This window comes from Girardinichthys multiradiatus, chromosome 13 (assembly GCF_021462225.1).
Source record: "Girardinichthys multiradiatus isolate DD_20200921_A chromosome 13, DD_fGirMul_XY1, whole genome shotgun sequence".
Taxonomy (NCBI): Eukaryota; Metazoa; Chordata; class Actinopteri; order Cyprinodontiformes; family Goodeidae; genus Girardinichthys; species Girardinichthys multiradiatus.
The window spans coordinates 40,272,751-40,295,990 of record NC_061806.1 but is presented as its reverse complement, the minus strand read 5'-3'; the positions used below and the strand labels follow the sequence as shown (position 1 = coordinate 40,295,990).

General features: G+C 39.6%; 1 long non-coding RNA gene across 1 annotated transcript; it reads left to right on the top strand.

The window, feature by feature from the left end:
- Positions 1-70: 70 nt before the first annotated feature.
- Positions 71-22,833, top strand: LOC124879741. The gene is made up of 4 exons (XR_007041103.1): positions 71-199; positions 885-1,040; positions 20,960-21,014; positions 22,232-22,833. It is a non-coding gene; the product is annotated as an uncharacterized LOC124879741 (long non-coding RNA).
- Positions 22,834-23,240: the final 407 nt, after the last annotated feature.

Genomic DNA, 23,240 nt, shown 5'->3' with positions numbered 1-23,240 from the left:
ACTATTCTACATACACACTGGTATGTACTCAAGCACATGCACCGATGTGCACAAACATTGAAAAACAAATCTTTTTCGTGGTTTTATGGAACCCGATGGAAGTTAAAGGGTGCTACACCTATGTGTTTCAAGGCGGCGTAGCTGCAACTACCGCCTGCAGATGGCGCAGTTCTCCTGCCAACGGTCACTTCCTCTGAAGGTCATTTGAGTTCTTGGTATAACTGATCATGGAAAAACTAGGTTAAAATGCTAAACAGTGATGGGTAAAGCACAAGAATTACGTTGTTTATTTCCATTAAGCTGTTATCCATCTGTAGTTGATAACCCTGAGATGGACCGGGAGTTTCTGCCTTGTCACCGGAGTTTGGAAACTCCAGTGGGTTAATCTACGTAGCATTTGCTAACTGTTAGCTTGTTTTGAATAAGGATAGTAAGTCATGTAACAGGTTTAATTTGAAATACTTCCCATTAAAAACAGTCAGTGTTACAGGACTGCTGTGCTGTATTCTGGGTCACTTCAGTGCACTTTATGTGTTTAAATCAGATAAACACTAAATGAGCTAATAGCTAATTGCTTACTTTGCTAAGGAGGCTTTTATCATTCTTAAAGGTGCATTGTACGCTTTAGTCATTATCTGATGTCCTTTTTATTTGAGTGTTGAAATCCTCCTTTTTATAGTATTTTTTTGGTTAAAATTTACATTAAATCAAGTAAGTTCTTTGCTTCCTAATTCAACAATTTGCACAATTTTGAAGCTGAAATGCTTCCTACTAAACAAAATATTTATTTTTTCATTGTGCTAGTAGGCTACCATTCATCAGTAATAATTATACCTTCATAAAATGTTGCAGTTATTTAAAGCAGGTTTTGACATCTGTTGTAGGAGACAAAGATGGTTCTGCACTCTTTGGTAGGTGTTTTTTTTTATGAGTTACCCCATTGAAACTGGAAGATCCTGGGAGGAGAAGCAGAACCTGCCGAGACTGCAGCATGGTCCACCGTGGATCTCTTCACAGGTCATTGGACTCCAGATAAGAAGGTATACACATTCTTAGCTCGCCACAGGTAGGAGTAAAGACATTTTGTAATTACATTCATTTATTCTGAAAGTTTATTCAGTTAAATGATTCAGGACTTGACTATCCACTTCTTTTTTCATGTAAAAAGTATTCACTGACATTCGTGGCATAATAAGTGACACTGTGGCAGCAGCTTTAAGGATCAATAACATTCCTTTCACTATTTGATTTAAGATCTAGTTTTGATAAGTTCAGTGTATTTTTGATTTTGCCAGAAATGATTTATATTTGCCTTGCAACCCATGAGGCAGATGCAAGTATTTAGTTAGTAGTGACCTTTCAGGTTCCCTCGATTGCCCCTTACATTGTCAAACTAAATAAAAAGGGCTTCCGCAATTTCTTGACATTATCAGTTTTCAGTATCATAGCTGATGCTTAATTTTATGATTTAATATAATTTTTTTCTTAATAAAAATGTAAGAAATAAAAATAAGCACGAGTGGTTATGTTTGTAACACCAAACATTGGCATAAGTGGATGGCACAAAGAGTAAAATAGTGATAGTAAAATCTGCTGCTTGAATTTAGTTCATAAAGTGAAGATATATGTGGAGACTTATCCAGTCAGGAGGAGGAAGTCAGGAGAAATGTTGCCTGAGTGCTCAAGCTTGGAGACCTAATAAAACTAGTAATCTAAGGGGGTTTAAGAGTTATCTGTGGCAAGCCCAGGCAATACCCCACCATGGTCAATGAGTGCATGGGAGTCTTCTCAAAAACATGACATTTTGACAGCCTTCAGACAGACGTAATCTCTGGTTCAGATAAGCAGTTACCTTGGTTTGCACCTGCATCAGCACTCATATTTCTCCCACCATTTTTTCCACCAAAAATAGCTACTTTATATTAGTGGGTCATGGAGTTGTTATGCAAGTCTTACTTGTTTCCACATGATCAGCCCATGTTTTCTCTATGATATTCTGAAGACACCCTCTGTAACGCCCCTTGAACTTAATAAGTCCCTCTGAAACTGTCATTTGGCCCTAAAATGTTAAAGCTACTCATATGGTGGCTACGACAAAAGCCCCCCGTTCAGCAGCATCAGCATGCACTTTGTACTGACAGATTTTACATAAAAAAGTAACCCTTCCAGTTTTCTTACCTGATAAACCCACTCCCGGTTGTCTCTGTGGTCTGGCTGTTGACTCTCTGCTGGAGCCCTACGTCAGAGCAGTGGCAGTCACTCTCATCTTCCCCCAGCCTTGGGTTGTTCCTTCCCATGAATCGGAGGTTGTTTCTCAGGCCTTGGGCAGAAAGAGGGCGTTTTTGGTGGATTGTTTACCCTAGCTGAGCAGATGTTTCTTGCCTAGATGATTTTAATAGCAAAAGTGTGCAAATCTATCCGACATGTTTCCTTTAGAGGGTCCTAATTGTCAAGAAAACAATCAATTATCTGTATACTGCATTCAACGGTGCTTTATCGTCATTGATTGTGACTGACAGGCTCTTTTTGTGTCAGAAAAGGGTGTTTTAAAATTGCTCACTTGAAAAATAATTCCGGTTTTCTGGCTGTAAAAATGACCTTTTAATATGTTTTTCTCACGATATGAAATGATCATTTTGTTATGTCAAGATAACCAGTTTTTTGTTGTCTGGTAAAATCGACCGAGCTGTTGGTTTATGACGCCGAGAGTTACCTAATGACATGACCTTATGTGTGAACACATCAGGAAAATAGAGGAATCTTTTATTGTTGATTTGGAGAACATGGCACTAAAATTGACAAACCGATCAGCCAGGATGCTGCAATAAACAGGATCTTTTAACGAACCAGAATTGATGTTGGATGTTTTTTTTAGGGTTAGATCCAGGACATGCCTCCTAGGAGAGGTCGGGTGATGTGTGCGTGGGGTGGATTAGTTGGAGAGCAGGCGTGAGGGATGAAGAGTAAAAGAGAGATGACAGAAAATCACTACCAGTCAGACCTTCACCAGCCTCTGCTCAGACTTAAAACAAACCCTGTCAGCACTCGGGGCTTTTTGGTCCTGCTCAGAAGAGACTCCCAAAGTTTTTGTGCCTTTGTGTTTGTTTTCGGTTTCAGTTTTTGCTGCTCTGATTCCATCCATCACTCATTCTATATGTGCCTGGATCTGAAAATTCATAACAAACATGCGTTCTGATCTATTCTCCTCGCACAGTTTTCAGCTGCGGCTTTTTTTATCTCATTTTCCCTTTCTATATTTTATTTTATTTTTTGTTTATGTAACCTCCCTCCTCCTCTTCTGTCACACCCGACGCTTTGCATTCCTATCTTCCTCCACCGAGCGTTCCTGTCGAGCGCAAACAGGAGACTGTATGAATTAAACATCTGAGGCAGTGCACATGCAGAGCCCCTTTGGAGTGTCAGGATGAGCACTGGTTTGGCCATGGGGCTGCTCTGACCACACACAGTGAGTGTTTGTCTTTGTGAATGTGTGTGTGGTTCTCGGCACTTGACACCGAGCAGCAGGACTTATCACATCGCCTTATCAACCAAAGGCAGAAGAACCCTTTGATAAGCCAAGTTTCTGGATCTCTGTGCTCTCTTTATTTCCTCATATCTTGTTTTCAGTCATTATCTTTGATTTTGCTCTACATTCTGTTTTCAGACAGTTGTTTGTGTCAGATAATATATTTGCTCTGTTTCTTCTGTTGCTTTTCATCTGTCTTTCTTCTTGTCCCACTGTGTCCAATTCTCTCTGATCGGGTCAGTACAGCCGGGGTGGAAACCGTTCACAGCGATTGATCTTGCCTGATGTGCTGAGGACGTGCTGCTTGTATCTGTGTTTCTGTGTGCAGTATTATCTCTCTATGTATCTGCAAGCACAAAAAACCATGGGAAGTATGAACATATCTCTGTAAAGCTGCCCATCACAGGAGTCTCTCTGCCTGGTAAAGGGGTTAGGGCTCCTTATCAGACATTGCTGTGTGTTGATTCAGTTAGAATCAAGCTAACATCATTTAGTCTTTGCTCTCTACCTGCTGGCTATGCTCTCATTTCATCTGTTTTTATCTCACCATGTTTGCCATGACCAGGATCAGCTCCGAGGAGGTTAATGTGCACTTTATGCTGCCACATCTCAGAGCTTAAAGGTTTTTCAGTGAGAAATGGTTTGCCTGTAGCAAATGTAAGGATGATTAGGTCACTCCAATGTTTCTTTGGATGGAACGATGCATTTAGCTCATATGACGAAATATACCATGTTTTTACAAATCATAAACGGTTTGACTTGTCTACAGCACTGTGGTCTTTAAACATAACTCCACCTGCTTTGGTCCTAATACTAAATAACTTGTAATTACAGCCCCTCAGCTGTGGTTCAGTGAGGGAGAATGGTCACCTGGAAGGTTGCTAGTTTGATTCCAGGTTTGCCACTACCACGTGTCAAAGTAAAAACAGTAAAATGCTATAAGTCTAGTTTTGATCTTTCTGCAGATGCATCTCAATAAATAAAACTTTAAATTATTTCAATATATCAATTCAAAATGTGAAATTCTTGTATAGATTCATCACACACAGAGGGATATATTTCAAGTGTTTACTTATGTTAATGGTAAAGATTATGGCTTAGAGCTAATCGAAAAAGCAAAATTCCGTTTCATAGAAAATTAGAATATTACATAAGATCGATAAATATGTGCTGTATACAATATATAACCTCAGTAGTTGGTTGGGGCTCCTTTTACATGTGTTACTGCATCAGTGCAGCGTTGCATGGAAGCAGCCTGGGTTGATTTAATAGCAACCTTCAGCTTGTTTGCATTGTTGGCTCTGGTGTTTCACATCATCCGCTTGAAAATCCTCCACAGATCCTCTGTGGGGCTTAGGTCATGCTGACCAAAGAAGATCAGTGATAGCTTGATCATAAAGTGGGTGTTGGTACCTTTGGTGGTGTGATTAGGTACCAAGTTCTCCTGGAAAATAAAAGTCTGCATCAAAGCTCGTCAGCAGAGGGAAGCATAAAGTGCTCTAAAGTTTGATGGTAGATGGCTGCCCTGACTTTGGACTTGATGAGACACAGTGGACCAACACCAACAGATGACATAGGTTCTCAAATCATCTCAGACTGTGGAAACTTCACCATGGACCTCAAACAGCTTGGATTCTCTGACTCTCCACTCAAGACGTTGGGACCATTGTTTCCAAATTGAGGGAAAAGTTTTTATCTGATAAGAAGACTTTGGACTACTGAGCAACCGTCCAGTCTTTTCTCTCCCTAGCCCCGGTGAGATACCTTTGATTCTCTTAAGTTCAAGGATGACTTAACCCAAGGAATCTGACGGTTGCAGCCCATGTCCTAGATACATCTGGGTTGTGAGTCTCCCCCAAGCTCTCCATTGGGATTCTCAATACTTTCAAAGCTGCAGCAACCCTCCTGCTTATGAAAATGTTTCTTTCCACTCAACGTTCCATTAACATGATTGGATACATCACTCTGTGAGCAGCCAGCTTCTAAAGCACAGTGTCAGCAACTGTCGGTGGGACAGCTGTGAAGTCAGCAGTTTTTTGTAACGATTGTGGGCATAAAATAACGTTTCTTTCTGTAAAATAAAATTTTTTTGAGAAACAGAATCGTTTGGCTTTCCTTAGCTGTCATTCATAATCATTAGGGCTGCACAATATGTCTGCATTACCATTCGGCCAAAGTTAGTCATTTTTTAACATACCTGCATCGGTCCGATAGGTTAAACTGGGCCGATAATCATTACAGATGTTTGTTCCATTTTGGTGCCGTTTGTGTGTGTGTTTCAAAAGGAGGAGGAAGGGGGTTGGCTTGTGTTATTTGTTTGGACATGTGATAGTGGTGCAGTGCAGGATTGTGGGTAGTTTTTTTTCTTATGGTGTCTAAAGTGTAGAGAAATATATGTAATAGATATAATATCAGTAAATATACAACCTCAATTCCAATGGAGATGAGACGTTGTGTAAAACAGGATTCAATGATTGGTGAATCCTGTTCAACCTCTATGCAACTGAATATGCTACAAAGACAAGATATTTAATAATAAACTGTTGGTTTATTTTATTTATTTATTTTTTTACAAATATTCACTCCCTTTGAAATTTCTTGCAACCCCTTTACAGACAAGCTGGGACAGGGGCATGTTCACCACTGCGTCCCATCATCCCACATATTACTCTCAACAACACTTAATAAGTGTTTGGGAACTGAGGGCACTAACTGTTGAAGATTTGTAGGTGGAATTCTTTCCCATTCTTGTACGACTGCAGTTGTTCAACAGTTCGGGGTCTCCGTTGTCGTATTTGGTGCTCCATAATGTGCCACACATTTTCAATGGCAGACAGGTCTGGACTGCAGCCTGGCCAGTCTAGTGTCTGCTCTCTTTTACTACGAAGCCACGCTGTTGTAACACATGCAGAATGTGACTCGGCATCGTCTTGCTGAAATAAGCAGGACGTCCCTGAAAAAGACGTTGCTTGGATGGCAGTAGGTGTTGCTCCAGAACCTCTATGTACCTTTCAGCATTAATGGTACCTTCACAGATGTGCAAATTACCCATGCCATCAACACCGAAACACCCCCATACCATCACGGATGCTGAACTTTGAACTTTGCGCTAATAATCCGGATAGACTGTTTACTCCAAAAATAATTTGAAATATGGGCTCATCAGACTGCAGCACACTTTCTGCTTTGCGTCGGTCCATCTGAGGTGAGGGCGGACCCAGAGAAGCCGGCTGCGTTGATATATACAGTAGCTTTAGCTTTTCATGGTAGAGTTTTAACTTGTAGACGTAGCGACGGACTGTGTTGACACTGTGTTTTCTGAAGTGTTCCTGAGCCCACTTGGTAATATCCGTTCCAGAATGATGTCTGATTTTAACATAGTGCCACCTGAGGGATCAAAGGTCACAAGCATTAAGTGTTGGGCTGTTCGCTCACGCAGTTCCTCGCTCCATCCTTGCTTGTGAACGACTGAGGCTTACAGAGATGCTCCTTTTATAAGCAATCATGACACTCACCTGTCTCCAATTCACCTGTTCACCCGTGGAATGTTTTTTGAGCATTTCTCAACTTTCTCTGTGTTTTTTTGTGCTTTGTTGGAACATGCTGCAAACATTAAATTCAAAATGATTGAATATTTACAAGAAAACAATAGTTTATCAGTTTCAACATTAAATGTCTTGTATTTGTAGTGTATTCATCTGCATATAGGTTGAACAGGAATTGCAAATCATTGTATTCTGTTTTTATTTAACGTTTTACACAGCCTCCATCTTCATTGGAATTGGGGTTGTAGGTTATTGGCTGTAACAGCAATAGTAATATTGGAAATTGATATCGGCGAAAGGTTTTTTGTCAGTTCATCCCTAATAATCATCATCAATAGCAGAAATAATTTAAGGAAATGTGTAATTAATCTATGAGTTCTAACTAAGAGATCTGCTTGTTCTGTATGTTCCCAGCAAAGCATTTCACTCTGACACTGCAGGTTTATTGGTGGTTCCTGGAGTTTCTTCAAGTAGAATAGGAGATAGATGTTTTAGTTATCAGGCTCCTCTATCATGGAACCAGTTCCCAGTTTATGTCCTGGAGGCAGACAGCCTGTCTACTCTTAAGATTAGGCTTAGGTTTAAGGCCACTCATAGTGAAGCAGATTCAGCCTGAGGGTTTCTGCTTTCACCTTATGAGGGATTGCTGCAAAATCAGCAGCTCAATACAATCTGCCTATTTCCTTAGGCATCTTTCTACTGGTTCATATTTCTGGATCAACTGAATCTGACTTTATTGGTTGTAGTTTGATTTAAATAAATTTGAAGCTTTGAAATACATTGGGACTTTATTGTTTTTTCTAAAGTTAATTGAGATTTGTTGTAAAGTTGTGATAACAGAAATGAACTGATTCAGAATTTGCCCTGAACTAAGATTACAAGAAGTTTGATACTCAAGCAGCTTCCCAACCTACCCTGGTGCTCAGGTCATCCCAGCGCGCAGGTTTCAGACTTCACCCTGCTTCAACTCATCTGATTTTAAAATACCCCGGCACCAGTGCTCCTGTGCGTCTGCTCTGCCCTTTCCTCCCCCTCCTGGTGCTGGCAGGTGGCCTCTCAGACTGAGCTGCTGCTGAGGGCTTCTTCCTGTCAATAAGAGGTTGTTTCTTACCTCTGTTGCCACATGCTTGGTTAAGAGGAGGGAATGCTGGGAAGTCATGACTCGATACAATCAGCTGGGCTTCTTTAGATAACCTGTTACCCAGTGGTTACTGAGTCTCACTGCATTGTTTTATGTATGGATCAATTTGAGATGTATGTAAATGAATTTGTATCGCTCTATACGATTGGATTTATTTAATTTTGTCTCTGTGGAGATAAAGTGGACCTGTTTGTCTTGTATAGTGCCTTGAGATGACATTTGTTTCAAAGTGGCTCTATATAAATAACCTGAATATAATTTAAGAAATTGATCATTTTAAAAGCAGTCGGTAACAAAATTCACTGCTCATTTCTATGCGGCTTCAAGTCATGTGTTAAAGTAAGAAAAGCCAGAGGTCTGCAGGAAAATGCTGTCAGGACAATCACCCTTGGTGGCACTGCAGTCTGTGACCCCTGAGGGCCATATAGAAACAGCAGATGCATGCTTTCTCAGCACCTCTCACAGCTGTATGTGCAGCAGTGTGACATGAAGGAGACGTCAGGGTTACCGTTATGTTTATGGGACAGGCAGCATCAGTTATAACTGCCAAATGAGGAGGGAAAGCTAGGTGGTTCACGTGTACACATTTCTTCCCTGAGGTTGTACGAGACCGAGCCAGATTTTCTTGCTTTATTTTTAGGGTGGAGATGCATCTGTGTGAGTGTCCTCCACAGGTAGTGAGTAAAACTAAATGCTCACCGTCTGTACCTCCCTTCCTGCACTCAGCAGTGATGGAACGTGCCTGAGCTCCTGCTGGGGAGCTAGACCCTTTGGGCCCAGCAGCCACCAGGCGCCACTGAGGATGGAGGGCTGCTGTGAGCTCGCTCATTAAACCAGCGCTGGGCTCGACCTTAATGATATCCGCCGGCATGGCTCCTTATTCCACTCTTTACTCCTTGCCCTTGCTCTTATAGTTCTCGCTTTTGCCCTTCACCACCTTTCCAGCAGCGCTCCTGCTTGGCTGAACTCTCCCCCCTCTGCTCTTCCTCTCTTTTAGGGTGAGTAAGTCAAACCCGTTAGGTGATGGTGGGGGGAGAGAAAGGCTCTGTCACCCCTGCCTTCTAATGAGCAGCAGCTCTGCGTGCTGTCAGCTTTGAGAGAGCCAAAATGGCCGACATATTTCTCATGTCTGTGGCTTTGTGAGCTGCTGGCTTGACGTAATGTAGAGGATAAAAAAAACAAAGATGGAATGATTTTACAAGCTGCCTCTGGTGAGAAATAGTCTTGTTTTTGTTGGTGTGCAGGACGGAACCAGTGAAGCGTGTGGTGGTGCTCGTATCCTAAGGGCTTTAGTGTAAAGCCTATTTGATGGTGTCTGTACTTTCATCCACTGTCTGTATGAGTCAATATCCATTTAAAGCCCTTTCATGCAATGTTTCCCTACCTGTGCAGGAGATATTTAAGGCCAGGGTTTTTCCAGTAAGTCGGTAAATGATTAACGCAAATATCTTGAAACTAGAATGAATCTTTGAACAGGAGCAGCTTAAATGTCACTGGTTATATTTATGCAACCAGTTGATAATCAGTGGAAGAGCAAAAACGTCAAAAACACGTCACCTAATAAAACACAAACTATTCTGTCTTACAGTTAGTTTCTATTCTCACAGAAGATGCGCACATTTCACCACATTTGTATAATTCATGACTGCTGCAGGCGGTAGATGAGGGGAACAAACAGACGTTTTCTTCATACCTTGTTGTGCAACCTTGTATGTGGGTTCTGTTAACCATAGATCTGTTGGGGAAAAAACTTCTCTGGCAATCAGTTTTAAAGCCTTTTGCAATCATCATCAGCATCTTTATTCAGTTTTTTTCTCGGCATTCAGTTCTTTTATTTTGCACTTTGACTACAGCATGTTTTTGTCCAGAAAACAAAGCGATTGGAAAGATTATTTTGCAGTTAATGTCATAATTTGTCTGCATATTATTAAAAGGAGGAGTCAAAGGCTGAGGGTAAACATTTATCATTTTGAAAGTTAAAAGTACTGTACAGTTCAGGTTATTATGTTCAAAGCAATAATGGGAAAAAATGAAGCCTTAAACTTAATGAAAAAGATCGAAGAAACAGTGTTGCCTTCTGTCTCAATAATGTAGTTAAAAGTTGAAGGTGAACAGAGGTCATCATGAAGATGATTAAGACTGTCATGGTTACTCCACATGGTTTTTCAACATCTTTATTCAGACTAAATGTCTATAGGGTAAATGAGCTTATGATGTATTTGTCTAGGTTAAATCAAGAGGAGGATTTCCCAACTAGAAATTCCCTTTTAAAATTGATGTTCATACATTTCCTGAGACACAAGACCTGAAAAGACTCCAATCATACTTTGTACCTTGCAAAGACATTTATATCTCTTGGACTTTGATCTTACAGCCACCGACTTCAATTTATTTTATTGAGATTTTATGTGAGCCACCCAAAGTAGTGCACAGTTGTGAACTAGAAGGAAAATCCCGGTTTTAATTTTCTTTCTTTACGAATGGAAAACCTGAAAGCATGGTTTGCATTTATATACAGCCCCTTGAGTCATTAGTTTGTGGAACCGCCTGTCTGCAGTTACAGCTGCAAGACTTTTAAGAGAGAAAAATAGCTTGAGCTCACTCAGATTGGATAGAGTGACTATGAGCATCAGTTTTTATGTCTTACCAAAGATTCTCAGTTGGAATTATGTCTGAACTTTGACTAGGCCATTCTGTCATATGAATATGCTTTGAACTTAACCCTTTATTTGTAGCTCTGACTGTATGTTTAGGGTTGTTACCATCAACTCTGGTCACCTTACCTGTCCCGTTAGTAAAGCACCTCCACAGCATGATGCTGCCAACACCGTGTTTCACTGTGTTAATAGCCCGTGGAAGATGTTGTGCAGTTTTAGTTTTGTGCTACACAACATTTTGCATGAAAACCACAGCAAACAATTCAATTGGGAGCAGAGCTACATTCTTTCTTGTTGTTTCCTGTGTCCCCTAAATGGTTTGTGACAAACTGCGAATGCTGTCTTGTAATGGTTCCCTTTGAACAATGGCCTTCTTTTTGCCACCGTTTCAATAAGGGAAAGTTTGTAGATTGCACAATGTATTTGTCTTTAATTGTTTTGTCTAAAGACTTTCTCACCAGAACGGTGTATCTCAGCACCTCCTCCAGAGATGTTACATTTTAAGAATGTGGCTGCATTCTTTGACCCATAAATGAAATTAGTTATCAATAATCCTATTTGCATTTTAATTTTCTTCTTCAAGACTGCTCGTTCTTTCACTTAATTAAAATGAAAATGATAAAGACATTTGAGATTTATTTTTCAAAATATGCCCCAACAAATAGATACCAAAATTCAATTTGAAATGTAAAATTTGAAAATGAAAAAGCATTTCCAGAAATGCTTTTTCATTTGAAGAATGTGGCTGCGTTATTTGACCCATAAATAAAATTAGTTATCAATCATCCTATTTGCATTTGCATTTTCTTCTTCACGACGGCACATTTTATGCCATAATCAAAAAGAAAACAAAGCAGACAATGCTTTTTCGTTTTCGTGGTCTGCCCGCAAAGTACTGCCCAGAACTCGAAAACGAAAAAGCATTCCGAGCGGCGGGCGCAGCAGAGTGACGTCAGCAGCCGCTCTTCCTCAGCTCCCTGCTGACCGAGCTACCCAGCTTGTTCGGTAGGGGGCGCTCAAATGTATTTTTCTTTTTAATTAAGTGAAAGAATGAGCAGTCTTGAAGAAGAAAATTAAAATGCAAATAGGATTATTGATAACTAATTTCATTTATGAGTCAAACAATGCAGCCACATTCTTAAGATGAAAAAGCATTTCTGAAAATGCTTTTTCATTTGAAATATGGTAACAATTTGCTTCCATACTTCTGAGGCCTTCACAGAACAGCTGGATTTATACTGAGATCTTCAAAGTGCCATTTCTACAAAAAAATTTAAAACTATGTTTTAAATTTTTGTGGTAATTGAATGTTGGGTGTTCACATATGATCCTCTTGAAGTTTGTGGTTGTAATGTGGCATAATTAGAAAGTTCAAGGGGTATGAATACTTTAATAGATTGCTGTAAAAGTATTCAGAGCCCAAGAAATGAACCATTTGGCACATAAAATAAGGCAGAAAATAGCATTAAGTTGGGTCTTAAGGCACTAGGAGCCGATTACTAATATTCTTCTGTCATATCTTTAGGTACATCTAGAAACACAAACAACAAGCCCACACACCCCATAGTAAAGTACCCCCGCTTAACTGGATTGTCTCCTGCAGCACTTGTAAAGGTTTTGCTCCCTAATAGTAGGGCTGAACTCTGATGGTGGAGGTGCAGAAACCTCCTGTATTTATTTGGTAACACAGTAACGACTGTGATATTATGGCAGAATGACTGGAAAAGCAGGGAAGCAAAACCTACTTGTGTAAGAAGAGTGGAGGTATCATTATGAGATCCTACAAACAATGGCCTAGTTGCCTAGTACTAGAGTAGTCCGTTGTGAAGGGGGGTTTAAGAGGTTAAATGAACCTTTTTGTGCTTTATTGTCATCTTTCTTTTTTAATGCAACTTTACTAATTTAAGCAACAGATCAAGCGGTTATAAAAGTTCTTTGTATTTGTAATCCTTGGGTGCCATTTTATGTTTTTATGGCATCAACCAATCAATCAGTTTATTCACTCGATTTAACAAATGTCATCATTAAATCACAAACACATGCTCTTACATTACTTGGTATCTACAAGTGAAAAGACTCATTTTAACATTTTACTGCCTTAAGAAGCCCAACAAGAGGTAAGACAAGCTAGCTGTTAAACTGGAAACACTTGAAGATGCATTGAATGCTGGATTTTGCCTAAGTAAGAAGATTTTTACCTGTCATCAGTGTAAAACTGTAGGCTTTTAATATTTCATGGCTCAGTCATAGCCCTGCCTAATTTTCATACGCCTTGTGAGAATTGAAAGGCTCTGCTCCGTTTCTTTCTTATCTCAGTTCACTCAACAAGATCACACACACACACATACGTATATACGGATATACATATGTCTATATATTTATATGATTGGTGACAATGTTGACTTGTTGTGATTTTTTCTTTCATCTTTAGTATATTTAAAATAAAACAGGTTGAGCAGCAGATAAAAACATGTTGACTTCAGAGACCAGCTAAACAAGCAGACTCTTTACAGTTGCATTAGCAAGAAGAGGCATCTTAGCATGTTAGGAAAACCCTGATCAATCTTACAACAGTAGCAAAGGATGCTGTCAGGTTTGATTCCAGTCAGCCCTGAACAGAAACCCGAGTCTCCTCTGCAGCACAGGCTCGCAAAAATGTACAAAAACACTGCTTGCCGGATAAATCTCATTTTAGTCAGGACTACAGATGGTACTGTCAGAATTTGGCTGAACAACAGTATGAACCCTTGGACCCAATCTGCTTTGGGTCAACATCAACAGCTTGTGGTTGTGGCTTAATATTTTCTCAACTCTTCTTCAAATGCTTCTTTGAATCCCTCGCTGTTTTCCCAGAAATAGCCATATTTAGCATAATGCCATATCCTGGAGAGTCTAAAATGGTAATAAAACTCTCATTCTCCAGATCATCAGTCCAGAAGATCAACTCAGATTTATGATGGCTGGAAAATGTGCAACTGATGATTCTGCTGAAATCATATGGCACAAATGTACAGTCAGTCTTACAATCTCAGACATCTGTCTAAATAATCATTAATACAAAGGTGATGGTGGCGCAGTTGGTAGCACTGTTGCCTTGCAGCAAGAAGGTCCTGGGTTCGACTCGGCCCCCGCCCAGGATCTTTCTGCATGGAGTTTGCATGTTCTCCTTGTGCATGCGTGGGTTCTCATCGGGTTCTCCGGCTTCCTCCCACAGTCCGAAGACATGCCTACTAGGTTAATTGGACTATCCAAATTGCCCTTAGGTGTTAATGAGTGTATGCATGGTTGTTTGTGTGTTGCCCTGCGATGGACGGGAAACTAGGGTGGACCCCGCCTCCCGCCCATAGACTGCTGAAGATAGGCACCAGCTTCCCCGCAACCCACTATGGAAGAAGTGGTATAAAAAATGACTGACAAATGTGATGGTGTAGAGATTTATAAGATGGCAAAGGCATTAACATTTTCTGTGATTGGAGGTTTTTGTTTCAGAAATCTACTTTGGAACTAGACCACTAGAACATTTACTCTCCATTAAAAGTTCATCTGTCATTAGGTGCAAATCTTCTGCTTGTAAGGTACTGCCTGCTCATAAAGATGCCACAAAATCAGTTCTGATAATAGCCCCTTTACCACTACTACCTACACAGCTTGGGTCGGCTCTACTCGATTTTTTGGGTTTTACATTAATGGTTACTTCGTACCAGCTTCTTTTTTAGTACCTACTTGGCCGGGGTTCCTAGCGAGCTGAGTCGGGCTGAAAATCTAACCTCAGACTGTCGGTCACTGATTGGCAAGGGGGTGGCGTCAAAAACTGTACTCATTTCTTCTTTTTCAGTACTTTTCTTCAAATAATCTAGTGCGTTATTATCGTATTTTAAGGCTGAAGTCAAACCTACATAGTAGGGAAAATATGCATTGAACACGTTGATGTTTGTCTTACAAATACATAAAAAAAATGGGTCATATGTATGTGGAATCAAACAAGAAGTGGTATAAAACACATAAAGAGAATTAAGTTCATAAAAAGTCAGGAGAAACCATAAAAGAAACCAGCAGAAATTAATCCTGCTTGTTTTTAGTGGCAGCTGATCAACTGGTTTAGTCCCGATTAAAGGCCTATAAAATAGTTTCCCCTTTAACTTCAATATGGTTGCTGTGTTACGGCTTTGCATTAAAAATTGGACACTTTTGATGCTGTGCTCTCTTTGATTATAATATTAAATCTCCACATAATTTTATGCTGGTTTCTCAACTGTCTGCTCTCAAAAAAAGTGATTACTTTCCACAATATCAAGCAACTTTTTGCCCTAGATTTCCTAAGCGAGAAATAATCCAAATGGGGGAAAACAAGCAAATCTCTTTCTTACAAAAAAACATCATTGTTGTTTTTCTGCTTGTGCTGCGATCTGATTTGCAGTTTTCTTTACCTGCAGTTTGTTTGGTGACAACTTTGGAATAAGTGACATATTGTTGTTGTTGTAGTCTGAATCCTGAAGGCCACAGCAGCTACAGTGCATCTGTCCACGATCTTCAACCTTCCTTCTGTCCATCCGTCCATTCATCATTCATCCAACTCCTTATAGGCTTTGGTTTTTCCTGATTCTGTATTTAAAGGCTCTGTAGTCATAGTGAACTTCTGCATTTGTACTTTAAAATGAAACAAACTTTGGAGATTTGGATCTGTGTTGGATTTATATGTTGTGTGTATTTTTCTATTGCTCTTTGGTAAATCAGATTGGGCATTGGCTGATTTATGTGACCAGTTTGTTTCATTATCTTCATGGTATTCTTACACATTGCAATCTAGGAGATTTTGATTAAAAAACAGTTTTTGCTGTAAATATTGTAATTTGGCACTGAAGGACCTGCACACATTAGCTGTGATCCAGTCCACCTGAACGTTTTGGATTGGCTGGGTTTGTTCATTCTTTATCTCTGCGTTAAGTCAAGGTCACACAATCCCAGTGCAACGTTTAGTCCTCTGATGTTTCTGTGTGTCCAAGTCACTTTAGGGCTCAACCAGTGTGGAACTGCAGGGACTGACTGGGTGTGTTTTTCATGTGCACTCAGTTTGTGCATCTGCATGTGTATTTCTCCCTGTGCGTGGGAGAAGAAGGAACATTTCTCTTTATATCAAAGGTGCAGAGCTTAGATTGCGTTCAAGGACAGGTCGAGACAAAAAGCCTGCATGATCTTGTGACCATTACCACACGCGCACACAGAAGCACAACCTGGCATCAGTCGAAGCAAAAATGAAGACATCCTGTCTGCACCTGGGCGCTTGATCCAGACAACAACGTTGTGTTTTCCTCCTGAGCCTTCACGATAAAATAATATGACAAGTATTCTTCTGTTTCCAAACACCAGCATTGTGGAACATTCGCAGCTGATTGGCTCCAAGGAGATCTGCATAATGTGTGGGCTGAAACTGACGGTGAACAATAAGCGTTTCAATGCAAACTGGAAGATTAAGATCTATGGCAACCAAACATTGAATAAACAGCGTTTTAGGGAACAAAAGTCAGTCTATGTTCCTATTTTTCCGCTGCAGTTAAATGTCTTTATTATCATGTTGGCCTACTTTCTGTCTCAAACATCACACTCAGGCTTTTATCTCTGAATCAGACTCATGATTTCAAGATGTGGCATTTCCATACTAAATGGAGCAAGATGACATCACTCTCTGTCCTGGCAGCGATTACTTGAATGCTCCATGGCGTATCTGTTGCCTTAAGATGTGTTGAGCGCAGGGACTGATTTATTGATCGTGGCTGTGTCTGTGCAGGCCCTTGGAGGGATGAGGAGGATTATATATCAGAAGTGTGATGTTGTTGACACTCCTGTCGCCTTTACAGTGCCGACATGCCAAGGCCTGGATGCCTGCCTGCTCTGACTGTGTCTGAATGTATTGAGGAGGGGAAAAACAGGCCAGTTTGAGAGGTCAGTGGAGGAGTTTTTGGATGTGAGATAGAGTCAGACTGTGTGAGAGTCTTTGCCATGTTTTGGGGGAAAGCATGGTGGGCCAGCTGGCTGCCTCTGGCTCCAGTGTGGCCCCCTGTGGGTATCCGGCTTGGCGCAGACTCTTCCCCACTGCTACATCTGGGATCTGCGTGCCAAAAAAGACAGAACTCACAAACACGCAGCTACACACAGATGCAAACAAACACATGCATGTAGATATGGACAACAGGCCAAAGATTCACAGCTGTGCAGCTTGGCACAGGGCTTAATTAGAGTTGTAGAAGTTGTACAACACTTCTTAAAGGGTCGGGCTAGTAAATCCTAACCTAACCCTAAATATTAATAACTATATTAACAAAAACATTGTCTCTACATTTCTTTCAATCAAACCCTTACTTAAAAGCTAAGCAGCAAAGGGATTGTTAGCAAAAAAAAATGTAAATTTGACCTTTAGTGACCTTTTGCAACTACAGCTGAAGGAGAGCCTAGAAGATCCTTCCACTGTGCAGATTTTTACTCTACCTTCACCCTGCCTGCTTTTGTAACCCAACACTGCAGTGAAGTACAGGAGAGAAGAGCTGCAATTCTTTAAAAAAAACTACAAACTGAAATCATAAATTCTACAGACTGGTATGCAAAATAATATTCAGATGACATCCTGTTACCACATACAGTAGAAAGAATAATAGTTCTGATCTATTCAATTTTCAGCCAGATCTGTGATCATTAAATGACACCATTGTTTCCACTGCACTGGTAAAAAGCAATGTTTGTTATGTCAAACTATTAATTTCTAGGTGAGCTCAGAATAAGGCGGATAAATTCTAGAAATGTATGTGATATAATAACAGTATTTTAGAGATATTTTACACAGCATTGGTAAAAGTAGATTGTAATATGCCAGTCTATGCTAGAGCTTCAGCTAATCAATGGGATTTTCAGACTTGTTGGTAATGCCCAACAATAAGTCTAAAAAACAACGACGACCAGTCATCATATCCTAAACAATCCCACAACTATTAAATCAGTGACTATTAGTTTTCAAAATTCCTATTACGGCTAACTGCTGCAGTGCTGACACTAGCTTGTAAGTAGAGATTCAGTGCTGCTTTTTTTTTTTGCTGTATATAGAATGGCACAGTAAAACCACCTAATCCCTCTTTATTATTCATTCTGATGCTAGGTTTGAACCTCAGCAAGTTGTCTTCAACATGTCTAAATGCCTTAATGCATTGAGTTGCTGCCATTTAATTGGGCGAATTAGTTGTTTTACCTGGTATAGCTAACAAGGAAGTGCATGCAAAGTCTTTTTCCTCCTTTAGTGTCTTCCTCACCAGGTAAAGTACAAATCTAGAGAGGTTTTGCATCTTCCTCTTGACAAGTTCCACCATTGTTTTCGCTGTCTGTGAGTCAAGCAAAAGATATCTTTATAATACCTGTTTTCAGATACAGTGAGTAAAATAACTATTAATTACATCAACATTGTTCCTCATTTCAAATATTTCTAATGGGGATGTTGATATAAAAGTCACACCAGATGTTGGCAACAGCCCAAGTAATCCACACACACAACAAATTTGGAATGACAACAGACATCAACTGTATGTAAAAAGGATTTGAAACTGTAAAATATTTTTGAAACTGAAAAATATTTTGTAAACTGAAAATAAATGTTTAAAACTACTTTTCAGATTCAAGTTTTTTTTTTTCAGTGTCAGACTTATTTTTCAATTTCAAACTGCTGCTTCCTCGGTGTGGGGGCAGGACAAAGATGACATTGGGTGTGGAATGATGACCTAAAATATTTTTCAGTTTCAAAAAAATTTTTCAGACAAACTTTATGGCCCAAATTTATCTCCTTAGTTTCGTCTGTTCAAATCTTGAAAGTTCAGGGGTCCTTTCTAACTGATCTTCAATTATTTCCATAGTTTTTCAATTGGAAACAAGTGATTGAGACTTAGTAGCAGTTCTACTTTCTTTCTCTGAATTAGAGTTTCCTTGGCTGTGTGTTTGGGACAGTTGTCTTCCTTGAAAGTCAACATGCGTTCTATCTTCAGATTCTGATCAAGAAAGTGTCTGTACATTTCTCCATGCGTCTTTCGATTATATGAAGTCTGCCAGTACAACATGCTGTAAGACAGCCAACACCATGATGTTCTCACGTGCAGAGTTTACAAGGTGTTTTTGGGTGATGTGCAGAACAGTTTTTCCTCAAAACATCGTGTGTTCAATGACATCCAAAGTTCATCCTTGACCTCATCTGACCAGAATATATTCTAGTATTTCCTTAGCTTGTCCAAATATTTTACAGCTAATTTTAAACAAACTTCAAATTTTTCTCGGCAGTGGAGTCTTGTGCAGTGAGTGTGCATGGAGGTCATTGCGGTCAAGTGCATTAATTACTCTGTTCATGAGTAAAAATGGACCTGCTATGTTCTTAGAAGCACCTCCTGGCAGTGGCTGGGTTATGGTGAAATGGGTTTCTTCCCACTTTTAAATTATGAATCCCACTGAGCTCATAGGAACATTCAGTATTTTAGAAATGCTGTTTTAACCATTGCCATAAGAATCTATTGCAACACTAGGACCTCTTCGAAAAGGCTACTTGATTTTACCAATCGTACCACTCTGTGCTATACTTTGGTTATAAAAAACTTTTTTATAAGGCATCAGATAATACTAAACCAACTGATATTAGTTTGCACATAGTAACAATACATGTTTTACCTGCTGTATTTAGATACCAGTACATAAAAAAATACTGACTTGTTATTTTGGTGTCTAACACAAACATTTTCATTGTAAAATTAATATAAACTCAGGGTAATTCTTTTGTTGTATCCTAGCTTCTGCATTAAGAGGCTGTTTTACCTAGATACAGGAGGAACATGAGGGAAAATATGAGGAAAAACAAAGGGTCTATTGTTTGATATGAACCCACCTTTTTATCCAACCCAGGCATCAGTATGAGGAATATTACCACTGTCACATTCCTCAACATGGAAAATGCAATTCACCAGACATGTACGACAGTATGCGCTCCCAGCGTGATGTGTTTTGACATCTCCGAGTCCCTGAATATTAAACTATGCTGAATGGGGAATGGAAACATCTGGGCCAAAAGGTTGGAGCAGCATTTCATGACTGATCCGTCTGGAGGATACAGGCCCGAACACAAGAGAATGACATTTATTTCTCACAGTCCCACCCACATGGTTGCTTTAAATAACACCTATGCGTTTTGAAACAGTTGAACAAAGAGAAAGAATACCACAATCGACAGCCTGTATCCTGTATCACAGCGAGAGTGTTGTGACATGAGTCTGGCCCGGTTGAGATGCACTCATCTCAGGCGCAGACAGCCATTGATCTTGTTTAAACTGATCAAGGAAAGAAGGTGGGTCAGCTGGCTGACAGACAGGTACAGTAATTTGACGATATCAAACAGATGGACAGGCATAGATGAAGTTTTATTTTTTTAAGTCTTTCCCCTCATCTCAGTATTCCACAGTGCTGCACAGACACAGCCGAGGGTCCTCCTACCTAGCACCAACACTGCAAATCCTCTCAGGGAATATGAAGCTGACACGATGCATACAGGATATTCTGTAACCTTATCAAAGCGAGCTGAACAGCAGCACTTTGTTAGGGCTCGCTTTGATTAATAGCAGATAAAAGGAACTGCTCTATTTACTGCATGTAGGTCAGCTTGTACCAGCTCTGCTATTATGTGGCAAACACTTGACGTGCCAAAAATATAATAAACTTTACTTTTATTTTACTCACTCTGAGAAGCGGCAGCAACGGGACGTTGCACCTGTTGTCTGATTGCGTCTTAAAATATTTATTTGCTCAGAAAATAGTTTTTTCTTCTTTACGTTAGGACACAGCTACAATGACCTTCTGTTTAGTGCATTTCTTTTTTGGTTTAGACTCAAATATAGTACTATGTAAAAGTTTTAAACCTCCCACAGTGTCTCTTTTGTACTCCAAAAGAGCCAAATATAAATGTCTAAATGGTTTCTTAAAAGAAAAAGTTCTGACCTTTATGTAAATGTCAATAATAGATTATAGCTCTAGATCTGTTTGCCCTTTTGCTAATTTGTAACGCCATTTTGTCCCTTCCTAGTTTCATTTCACACCCATAAGCCACCTTCAAGACGTGGAATGCTGAAATGTCTCATGTATGTATTTTGTATTTTCTGAAAATGTTACACCCTATTTCCATTGTTTTTTTGTTTTTTTCTGATTTATATTTTGCCCCGTTGACTCTTATAGAATATAAAAATATAAGACATAGGGAAAATCAAAATTACTAAGTGCTGTTTCCCATCAGGTCGGTTTGGTCCTTTTTAAGGGGACCAGTCAAATCAAATAAACTTAAACTTATTTTTGAGTATATTTAATAAATGAGTATTGGCTGTACATATAGATACTAAAACTGGTTTGGAGCAGGGATTGATAAAACAAAGAAATAAAACAGAAAACAGCTCCATAATAAATGTAAAAAAGCCACAAATTTGTCTGGTTTAAATGCCAGTTATACATGATTTAATGATATTGAGTGATAAACATTAGATACTGTTTACTCGGATAGTCCTGTTGGTCTGGGCAGGTTTGGGAAGCTCATTTAAACTCTTCTCCATCTACAAACTTGTGCCTCAATTGCTTGGAAGTGAACTCTGGTGCATTTTTTCCCTTAGTTTGAAGCTACTGCGTCTCTTAGTTCAGTTCCCTCTGTGTTAATTAGTCTCCTTTCCTCCGCTTCCCTGCTTCCATTCTGTCCCGGCTGCTCCACATGATCTCCTGATAAATTAACCTTCTGGTTCTTGTCATACTTTGAGTTTGAGCACCCTCAATTTCAGTACAATGACAATAAAGACTATTCTATTGTATTGTCCAATCTATTATTAAAACCATCACCACCCCTTGGCCCTAATCCAAACACACACTACATGACAGGTTCTTTTACATTAGGAGAGATAACAGACTATTTAGTGAACCAAAAAGAGAAGGTTTATCAAAAAGATTAAGTTACATTTCCCTTACATATGATTTACAGAAATATGAGATTTAAAAACTTGGCATTTCGGTAACCACTGCAGCACCTCATAGTCTTTCCCACTGTATTTTCTGTACTGCTAAAATCCTCTGCATGCATGCTCACTGCCTCACTTATGTTTAGGCGTTTTAATATTTAATAGCAAGGCAGGATCTTTAAACAAAATACTCATGAATCAGCTGTTAGTAAAAATTGACATTTCTGATATGAAGAACGAAAGTCTCAGTATCCACAATCAATGTTACCTCAAATGTCATTAATTTTAGGTTAAATGATGTTCCATTCATGCATATTGATTTTGCAGCTGCTCCTATCCACAAATACTGTTTTCTTTTCTAGGATGAGCATGAAAGAAAGACCGAGTTCTTCCAGGGACAAACACATTTTGAAAAGTGGAGCCATACTTTCTAGCGCTTTCTGTCAGCCATGCTTTGGTGACGATACCAGCAGCTACTGACGTCATAACCCTCTTGTGCGTGCTATGCTGTGTTCATGTCCGGCATGGAAAATCGCCCACTCTTCCACTCCCTCAGTGTCACGATGATGCATTTAGGTACCGAAACATGGTACCGTTTGATTTTACATGGTACATTTGAATAGGTACTCGGTAGTACTGACAGAATTCAATCGGTACCTATAAAAGTACTGAATTCGGTACCCATCCCTACCTGTGCTATTAAACAGCCATCAGCTTCGAAGAGATTTTCATGTGGACTCTCTTCTGAACTTCCTGAATCAGCGCTCAGAGTCACACTGCTTCTTTAGGGTTTAAGACAGTGAACACTGAGCTTTTTTCTATTATCTTGTGCATAATAAAAACCACTCCACCATCTGTTATTCTAGCTTTATTTACATTCTACATTACTAAAACCAGCCGCCACAGACAGTTTCTTCCCCCAGGCTGTTTCTCTGATGAACATTTAATAGAGTACAAAACAACCTCATACTGAAGTCGCAAATCCACTTTTGTATATTTGTATATTGTGTATATATGTATTTATGGACATAAAGATATATGCAGAATATATCACACAAAAAAGAAAACTCAGAGAGCAAAGTGTACCGAAGTCAAATTCCTTGTTTGCTGTATGTACAAACTTGGCAATAAAGCGGATTTTTATTCTGTTTTTTTAATTTTCACCATAATTGCTTTTGTGTTTGTTGTACTAAGGATGTCACTGCATATAATTACTCAGTTCTCCTCCATTTATTACTGCACTCAGTCAGCTGTAAAATGCTTGTTTGTTTTTGCTCACTGTGCATCTTCCATGTTCAGTGTAATCCTCTCTCCTGCCTCAGGTGCGCTGCAGACGTTCATACTATGACACAGTCCCCTTTTCTCTCCTCT